The sequence below is a fragment of the Schistocerca cancellata genome, chromosome 4, assembly GCF_023864275.1.
Source record: "Schistocerca cancellata isolate TAMUIC-IGC-003103 chromosome 4, iqSchCanc2.1, whole genome shotgun sequence".
Taxonomy (NCBI): Eukaryota; Metazoa; Arthropoda; class Insecta; order Orthoptera; family Acrididae; genus Schistocerca; species Schistocerca cancellata.
Window position 1 is genome coordinate 643,576,240 of NC_064629.1, and position 9,244 is coordinate 643,585,483.

The 9,244-nt window shown below is 43.6% G+C and overlaps 1 pseudogene; it reads left to right on the forward strand.

Moving 5' to 3' along the window:
- The first annotated feature begins 658 nt into the window (after positions 1–658).
- LOC126185724 (5S ribosomal RNA) lies at positions 659–775 on the forward strand (annotated as a pseudogene).
- The last annotated feature ends 8,469 nt before the right edge of the window (positions 776–9,244 follow it).

A 9,244-nucleotide genomic window follows, 5' to 3' on the forward strand; every position in this document is an offset into this window, starting at 1 on the left:
TAGGCATGCAACTCGATTAGAAGCCACTTTCGGAGAACGATATAAAAAGGAAATGTAGAAACATGGAGTCAATTTGAGATCCCCAGTCGATAGCACTCATTATTTCGTGAAGATAAACAGCTAGCTTCACTTCACAAGAACGATATTTTCTGAATCCGTACTGACTATGTGTCAACAGCTCGTTTTCTTCGAGGTAATTCGTAGTATTTGAACACAGGAAATCACGAATCCAGTCGCACAACTGAGGATACCCCGTAGGCATGCAACTTGATTAGAAGCCACTTTTGAAGAACGATATAAAAAGAAAATGTAGAAATATGGAGTCAATTTGAGATCCCCTGTCGATAGCACTCATTATTTCGTGAGGATAAACAGCTAGCTGCGTTTCACAAGAACGATATTTTCTGAATCCGTACTGACTGTGTGTTAACAGCTCGTTTTCTTCGAGGTAATTCGTAATATTTGAACACAGTATATGTTCCAATTTCTTATTTCAAATCGATGTCAGTGATATGCGTGTGTAATTCATCGGATTAATCCTACTTCCTTTCTTGAGTAATGATGTGACCTGTGCAACTTTCCAGTACTTAGGTACAGGTCTTTTACTGTTCAAGCGATTGTATATGATTTTTAAGTATGGAGCTGTTATATCAGCATAGCCAACGGCCTTGCCGTAGTGGTAACACCGGTTCCCGTCAGATCACCGAAGTTAAGCGCTGTCGGGCTGGCTAGCACTTGGATGGGTGACCATCCGGTCTGCCGAGCGCTGTTGGCAAGCGGGGTGCACTCAGGCCTTACGCGGCAAACTGAGGAGCTACTTGATTGAGAAGTAGCGGCTCCGTCTCGTAAACTGACATACGGTCGGGAGAGCGGTGTGCTGACCACATGCCCCTCCATATCCGCATCGCCGGTCTCAGTGGTCTAGCGGTTCTAGATGCTCAGTCAGGAACCGCGCGACTGCTACGGTCGCAGGTTCGAATCCTGCCTCGGGCATGGGTGTGTGTGATGTCCTTAGGTTAGTTAGGTTTAAGTAGTTCTAAGTTCTAGGGGACAGATGACCACAGATGTTAAGTCCCATTGTGCTCAGAGCCATTTGAACCATATCCGCATCCAGCGACGCCTGAGGGCTGAAGATGACACGGCGGCCGGTCGGTACCGTTGGGCCGTCCGAGGCCTGTTCGGACAGAGTGGGTTATTATATAAGTATAGTTTGAAAGGAATCTAATTGGTATACAATCTGGACCGGAGGACTTGCCTTTAGTAGGTGATTTAAGCTGCCTTGCTACACCGAGGATATGTACTTTCGAAGTAAACTAGTTGGCAGTGAAAAGGTACAGTACCGCCCGACATTGAAAATAAGTACAACATTCTTCGTTATTCTTGTCAGAACAACATATTTTTTGTAATAATAACTCAATTTCACTTATTACACCGAAGCCGGATACCAGTGTAGGAAAGAATGACAATTTATTTATTTAATTGATCACATGTGCACTCCCACAAAATAAATCCCTACACCCAATTTGGTGAGATCTGTGAAATTAATGAATGTATGGTCGTCTGCTAAACGCAGATAGTGAAGGTGCAATATATGATCATCTTTGAGACGGTCCTTTGGTCACCTTTGGTGGAACCAAAGACATGAAATTTACCGGAGCTTTGAGCGCCTGAAATGTGGTTGACCAATATGGTAGCAAGATGCTCCCCCACTTCGGCAGAGGTGCGAGATGACCTTAGAACGGCCATGTTTTTCAGCACTCGGGCGCTGGATCTTGTGTTGGTAAGACCTGTCTTAGGTGTGCTCCGTAAAGACAAAAGAGTGGAGAGAATGGTATGCATGTGGAATACGTAAGAGTATCCAGAATGAGATTTTCACTCTGCAGCGGAGTGTGCGCTTATATGAAACTTCCTGGCAGATTAAAACTGTGTGCCCGACCGAGACTCGAACTCGGGACCTTTGCCTTTCCCGGGCAAGTGCTCTACCGTCTGAGCTATCGAAGCACGACTCACGGCCGGTACTCACAGCTTTACTTCTGCCAGTACCTCGTCTCCTACCTTCCAAACTTTACAGAAGCTCTCCTGCGAACCTTGCAGAACTAGCACTCCTGAAAGAAAGGATATTGCGGAGACATGGCTTAGCCACAGCCTAGGGGAGTACCGGGCTGTGAGTACCGGGCGTGAGTCGTGCTTCGGTAGCTCAGATGGTAGAGCACTTGCCCGCGAAAGGCAAAGGTCCCGAGTTCGAGTCTCGGTCGGGCACACAGTTTTAATCTGCCAGGAAGTTTCATACTTAAGAGTAGTTTGGAATAATAATTTCTCTATTTCAGGGACTTTTGTGGGGAGAATTAAATGTCAGGCACGTAATATTAAGGGGATCGCACTAATCTTCGGTAGTGACCAACGGTCACATTGAAACCACGTGTAGCAATAAGTTGAAATACTTCCGAGTGCTAAAGTTAAGCTGAATTACTGGCGTGTGTACTATAAGTTGGATATATTTAAGAAATGGCGTGTGCAGGACTTGAAATTAGAGACGAGTACTTCCACGTGGTGAGTACTGTGTGAGTCTCAATCTGTGAATGAGACAAAGGATAAGGAGAAGTACTCGTCCATTGTATCAGTTGAGGACTCGCGTGCGTGATGAATATGTTCTTAATATTACTTTGCGTGTTATGTTTCCGTGTGACGCTTGATTGATACTCTGAGAGCGAAGCAAGGTGAGTCAGCCGTCTATCCAGCAACGCCACTTGGCTTGCATTGCACAGGAAGACGTGCATATATCCTCCAGAGTTCACAGTAGGAAAGAAAAGTTACGAAGTGGGGCAGTGTCGTGTGAAACTGGGATGAATACTAATTGAAGTGGGAAAGCTGAAAGTGATGTGATTATAACGTTGTGACTATTCCTTGTGTTGTATTCCATGTTGCCAGTGTTGTGTATTTCATGTAATTTAAGTATGTGTGGTTTGCATGGGAGAGTAGCAAGATAGGTTCAGAGGCAGTGGGTTATGCATGTTCCTTTTTGTACCGCTCGGTCTGGAGGAAATTTTCGTGATGATGGGTGTGAGCGTCGAAGCGTGAGATATAGCAAAAGATCCACCATACTATCCAGAAAGTGCACTGTAGCGTAAGATCATTACGAGACCATAAGATTATCACCAATGTAAAGCCATGCCCACTGGGCGGAGTTTCTCATGTGTAATTGTAGTAGAAAATGTAATGGTGTGTTTAGGTTATAGAATTTATCGGAATAAAAAAGACAGTGAAAAGAAAAAGATTCGTGGCCTTTTTTCCTTCGAATAGTATGTTGTCATGATATCCAGAATTTATAATGTGTGCGCCATTCATAGTCAGTGCGATGACCACGTGTTGACCAAAGCCGTTGGGTAAGAAAGAAAATGTGGTACTGCCAGTGCGTAGTGAACAGTCAGAGTTGTGTAAATTACTAATAGTCAGATGTGCGTTATCCGTTTCCGTTGCGTAATATTCAAACAAGAGAATAATTTGTAACTTAATTGTGAGTGCTAGAGGTCATGTTACTTGATAAATAAGAATGAATCCACTCGCTTGGCAGACCACTCATCTTGCAGGCCTGACTGCTTGAAGCCACAGTATGAGCAAGGCATGTGGGTGCCTCTCAGCAGCAGTTCTTGATTCGAATTCTGGAATTTTTACTTCATCTTCTTTGGTGAAGGAACTTAGCAACTCTGAGTTAGTGGCACTGTCATCGGTAAAATTACCTTCGCTATTGTGCAGTGAAGCTATTGATTATGTCTTGCCGCTGGCGTATTTCATGTACGACCAGAATCTCTTTGGATTTTCCCCCAGATTGTGAGGCAGAATTTCGTTGTGCAAACTATTAAAAGCATCTCGCAATGAACTTCCTGCTATATTTCGAGCTTCTGTACAACATCATCAATCTTAGTATACTGTTTCATGGGAGTACTGAACGTGATACACCACCGATAAACGTTATTGTGACACTGTACTCCCCGCCGTTGTGTATTTTCGTCAGGAATGCATTCCGGCCTGACCTCATTTTTATGAATGACAATGCGCAACCGCATCGAACAGTGCGGGTGGAGGAGCTTCTGGAACAAGAGGGTATTGGGCGAATGAACTGGCCTGTCAGTTCCCCCGACTTAAATCCAAAGGAACGCGTGTGTGATGCGTTGGGGAGACATAATGCAGTACGTCCACATGTACCAACGACCATCTAGCAGTTGTTAACCGCGCTGGTGGAGGACTGGGACGCCGTACCACAAGAACTCATTATTAACCTTGTGGCCCGTATATGAGCACGTTGCAGAGCACGCACTGCTGTCTGTGGTGGTCACCGACCCAATTAAGAATCATATACCGCCTTTTGTAATGTACAGGGGTCCATCACAAATCGCGGTGACTTCAAAGCAATTATTTTCTTTGAATAAAGTGTCATTTCTGTTCCTGTTATTGCGTGTTTCTTTCAGTTACCTCCTGTACTATACTGTAACAGTTCTCTCTACCTATGGTCCAAGTTTCATCGACCTATGTATTATACTTGGCAGTGATACATCATGCTAAAGTTACTTTCGTCCATTAGTTTTGCACACCTGTGTATTATGCATGAGTTATGTGTTTCACTAACGCCATTTTCTGGGTGTTTCGTTTGCACCTTCAGCTTTCGCCACCGTCACGTTTTGGTAAACACCTCGTTGCCATTATTATCGACGTTTCTTTGCTATCATTTTCCTTCTGTTTGTGCATAGCATTTACCGACTGAAGATTTCTTCGCTACGCGTTTGGTTTTCCCAAGCCTCTCGCGATTTTTCGCAGTGTGGCTCCGAATTACGTTCTCCTTGTGGACGTAATGTGACTGTTCAAAAATGGTTCAAATGAGCCTGAGCACTATGGGACTTAACATCTGACGTCTTCAGTCCCCTATAACTTAGAACTACCTAAACCTAACTAACCTAAGGACATCACACACATCCATGCCCAAGGCAGGATTCGAACCTGCGACCGTAGCAGCAGCGCGGTTCCGGACTGAAGCGCCTAGAGCCGCTCGGCCACAGCGGCCGGCGAATGTGACTGTTGACCTCTCGTTTGCTCCACGTTGTCCAATGATATTTGGATAAATCGATTTCACACTGAGAAATACGCGTTGTATGTGTGTGGGAAAGATGTGATCTCACAGCGTCACAGGACTCTTGATCAGACATCATTCAGTCTAGATGACCTGCAAGAATCATAAATCTTTAGGCATTGATACCCGTAGTCTGCCATGAGTATGCTTCATGCTTTTCACGAAAGTCTTCAAAGTTTATGGATACGTTCCCAAGTACTTTATCTTACCTGTTGGTACGTTGTCCTTTTTGTGTAGGAGACTGCGAACCACCTGCCTTCCTCATTTTTTAACGCTTGGTGCATTACCAACATTTTGTATTCCCCAGAGACTTCTTTAACTCGAATTCATGCCCTAAGGTTTCTGAGGAACACTTTGGGGTTCACATTTTTTTACGCCCGTATCTTGGACAGTTAACGACTAGCTCATCTAGAAGAGTGTGTCTATATCCAGAGTTACTATTGCTATGATTTTCAACGCAACATATTATCACAGGGATCTCCTGTTGAAGCTTTACGATCAGATAACGTTGCACAACATTTATTTATGTCTGCTGCGGCAGACACGGGCCGGCTTCGGTTTCAGGCTCTAGCAACTGGGGCCCCTCCCTGTGTCTCGGGTGGCAGACGCCTCATATGTCACATTCAAAAGCCCCTGGCGGCTGCCCCGCCATGTATTGGGACAGCTGGCTGTCTCCTCTGTCTCATTTATTACAACCTGCTCTCGAATTTATGCCTGAGGCGTTATATATGCTGTTTGTGAATTCAGCGTCTAGCACTTTTATTTAGTGACGTGGTTCTATCCATATGCTGGTGCTGAGCTGTATTTTGTCGTGGGACCAGATACGTAAGTTTTGACTTACGTGTGTTTATTTCGGAACTACATGCACGTGAATAAGTTCTGAATAGCTGTCAGATTTTACTAACACTATTGTCTGAATAGTTATGGTGCTAATGTCATCAGATGAGGCACTGAATCGCACCGCTTGCCTCTGTCTATACATAATCTATTTCGTGGTTACAAACGCAGTACATTCTCAACGAAAAGGGAGATTTATGGATCACGTAAAATATTACCACAATAAACGATGTTTATAAATTAATTATACAGAAGTAACCCTTAATTGTGGAAAAGGAAATGTTCGATAGAGCACTGAAGGCAGTATATCTTAAGTTTTATTTAGAAATGTTGAAAGTGAATATCTTTTGTAATAAGACAAATGCACCGTCTCTAATCTGTTTCCTGCCGAATCCTATGAACTAAGTCTTGTTTTGTGGTGGCAGCTGCTTGTGTTATCCGCTGTCGCAGCTCGTCGACGTTTTCAGAAGCGGAGGAATAAACAATCTGTCTCTAATGTAACCCCGCACATAGAAGTCCACTGGGGTTAAATCAGGCGATCGTGGTGGCCAGGATATTGTTCCACCACGGTCAATCCGAATCGGCACATTCCCACGGAGATAGGCGACAACTTCATGACGATATTGTGGTGGCGCACCATCTTGCTGGAAAATAAATTCTGTGCCCATATTCTGTTGTATGAGGCATTAGATAATGTTCAAGCACGTTCGGGTACGATGTTCTTGTTACAGCTGACTCAGCAACAAAATGGACCGTAAATCTAGTTACAGTGAAACAGCATTTACCTTAGGCAAGACCCGTACATGTTCGATTACGTGACGTGGTTTCTGCTTCCCTTATGTCCGAACCTTATGCCGATTCACTCTACAGCAGAAGTGAGAGGTGGCTTCGTCATTAGACACAGTTTTAATAAGAAAATTATCCTCAGTCTGCATTTTGTTTAACATTTCTACACAAAACTCAGCTAGTTTTTCTTTGTAACTTTCCCTTAAAGCTTGTAGTAGTTCCAGTTTGTAAGGTTTGAATGACAGGCGTTTCCGTAATACCTTCCTCACTGTAATATTAGGAGTTACCGGGACTACGAATATAATAGTGCCGAACTTGTGCAATTGCTGAGTCAGAGACTGCTGCCCGATCCTGACCCGGCGTCCTGTGTCATACACAATCGATTTCGCTAAAACGTTTGCGTCAATTAATAACAGTTAATCTTTGAGATGGTGACGTAATTGTTCTGCCAATACTTGTTCTTATACGTCATAGTTTCATAAACGTGCTCTGGCGTCAGTGCAATGGAGTATGTAGAATCACACTTCCTCACGCCTGTCCACTCAAGACACAAGAGAGAACTGCTCTAAAACTCTCTTACGAGGCGAATAAATGGTTCATATGGCTCTAAGCACTATGGAACATAACACTTGAGGTCATCAGTAGCCTAGACTTAGAACTACTTAAACCTAACTAAGTACATCACACACATCCATGCCCGAGGCAGGATTCGAACCTGCGACCGTAGCAGCAGCGCGGTTCCGGACTGGAGCGCCTAGAACCGCTCGGCCACAAAGGGCCTGCCGAGGCGAATACATCAAGTAACAGGCATGTAGTACAAAGACATTACAACTTTTACAATCACAGATTAACGTTCATATCAATATTGTCTCACAGAAATTCCATTTATGTAGAATAGTTTACATCTAACTATGATTGGGTTTTCATAAGTTTAAATAATCAGTTAGTTTTAGAAACAATAAACTGTGACGGATTTTGAGAATACAATAATCTAAAAGTGACATGAAATTGGAAATAAACTAGCTCTAAACTAACGTAAAAATTCCGTGAGAACAGATCTCGAATGACCCTAACGATGTTGACCGATTGCTGTTTCATCCTTTAGCCTACAGGCGTCTTTGGATATGTCTATGGAGAGATGAGTGGTCGGCACACCGCTCTCTCGGCCATTGTCACCTTTCGTGACTGAAGCTGCTACTTCCCAGTCAAGTAGCTCCTCATTCTGCCTCACAAGGACTGACTGCAACCTGCTTGTCAACAGTGCTCGTCAGACTGGAAGGTCACCCAACCAAGTGCTAGCAAAGACCGACAGCGCCTATTTTCTGTGATCTGACGGGCAACGGTATTACCATTGCGACAAGGCCGTTGGCTAAATGTGAAGTAAAGGCTCCCAAAAATCCAAACAGACCCACCATCTTACACAAATAAAAATGTGTTTTGAAAATGTTACGAAATATAACCAGGACAAGAAATTAATTGTGATGTTAATTAATAACGGCAGTATTGTTATCTACACTTGAATAGACATCACAAGAGATAGGTCTGTTTCAAACTGCGCTGCAAATTACACCGACAAATGATCAGTCCAAAACCACAACATTCAAGGCTCAACTGACACATGACCATCATTCTTTTAGTTCTTCAGAAGTGGGATGGGGTGACAGCAGATAAAACCGCTCTTCAGCATATAATGATGTAGTAAAAATTAATACACTTGAGATAAGTTTTTTAATTTGCAACTACAAATTAAGACATTTTGAATACATTTATAATTTCTTATGTTACGGCATAAAGTGAAGTGCTGGCACATCAGTCAGGCAGAAAGAGAAGAGATGGCTGTGAGAAGATGACAGCAGCAGCCCCTGAGTGGAGAGGACATAAGTGCCGCGACCGACTGGTGACGGCACAGGTGAATAGCAGCTTCAATATTAGGCACTTGTATAGCAGTGTCAACTCTAGTCACCTTGCTTGTACTCTCTAAGTAGCACAGACTTGGATTGTCTGTACCGAAGAAGACTGCTTATATTGTATGTCGCCCTTTACTTGCGACACATCTGTGTAACTGCAAAAGTTAAGTATTGTAATTTTCTTTTTGTAATAAAACTCATTAATACGACTTGTTTGAATGTTTGTTTAGCGAACCAAGTACGTAGGCTTCCTAGACACCACATATTTTGCGACGAGGATGGGATAGTGTACAATGTAACTGATGGTAAACTTAGAGTACAGATTTTGAAACAGTCAGATCCAACATTTCAACACATTGTGAAAATACTAGATCAGTATGGTTCAGGTGCCATAGCGGCCGATAAATATGAGTAGCCACCAATTAGTCGGGTTCAGGCGTCCCTCGCTTACGACCAGCCCAGTAGACAGCAACAGCATGCGTGCACCACGCCATGTAGACAGCTCTCTAAACAGGTGAACAGAATTAAGTCTCTCCTCCGTGCTATTCACGGCACAAACGCCAAGATTGCTCGTCTAGACAATCCGTATGTC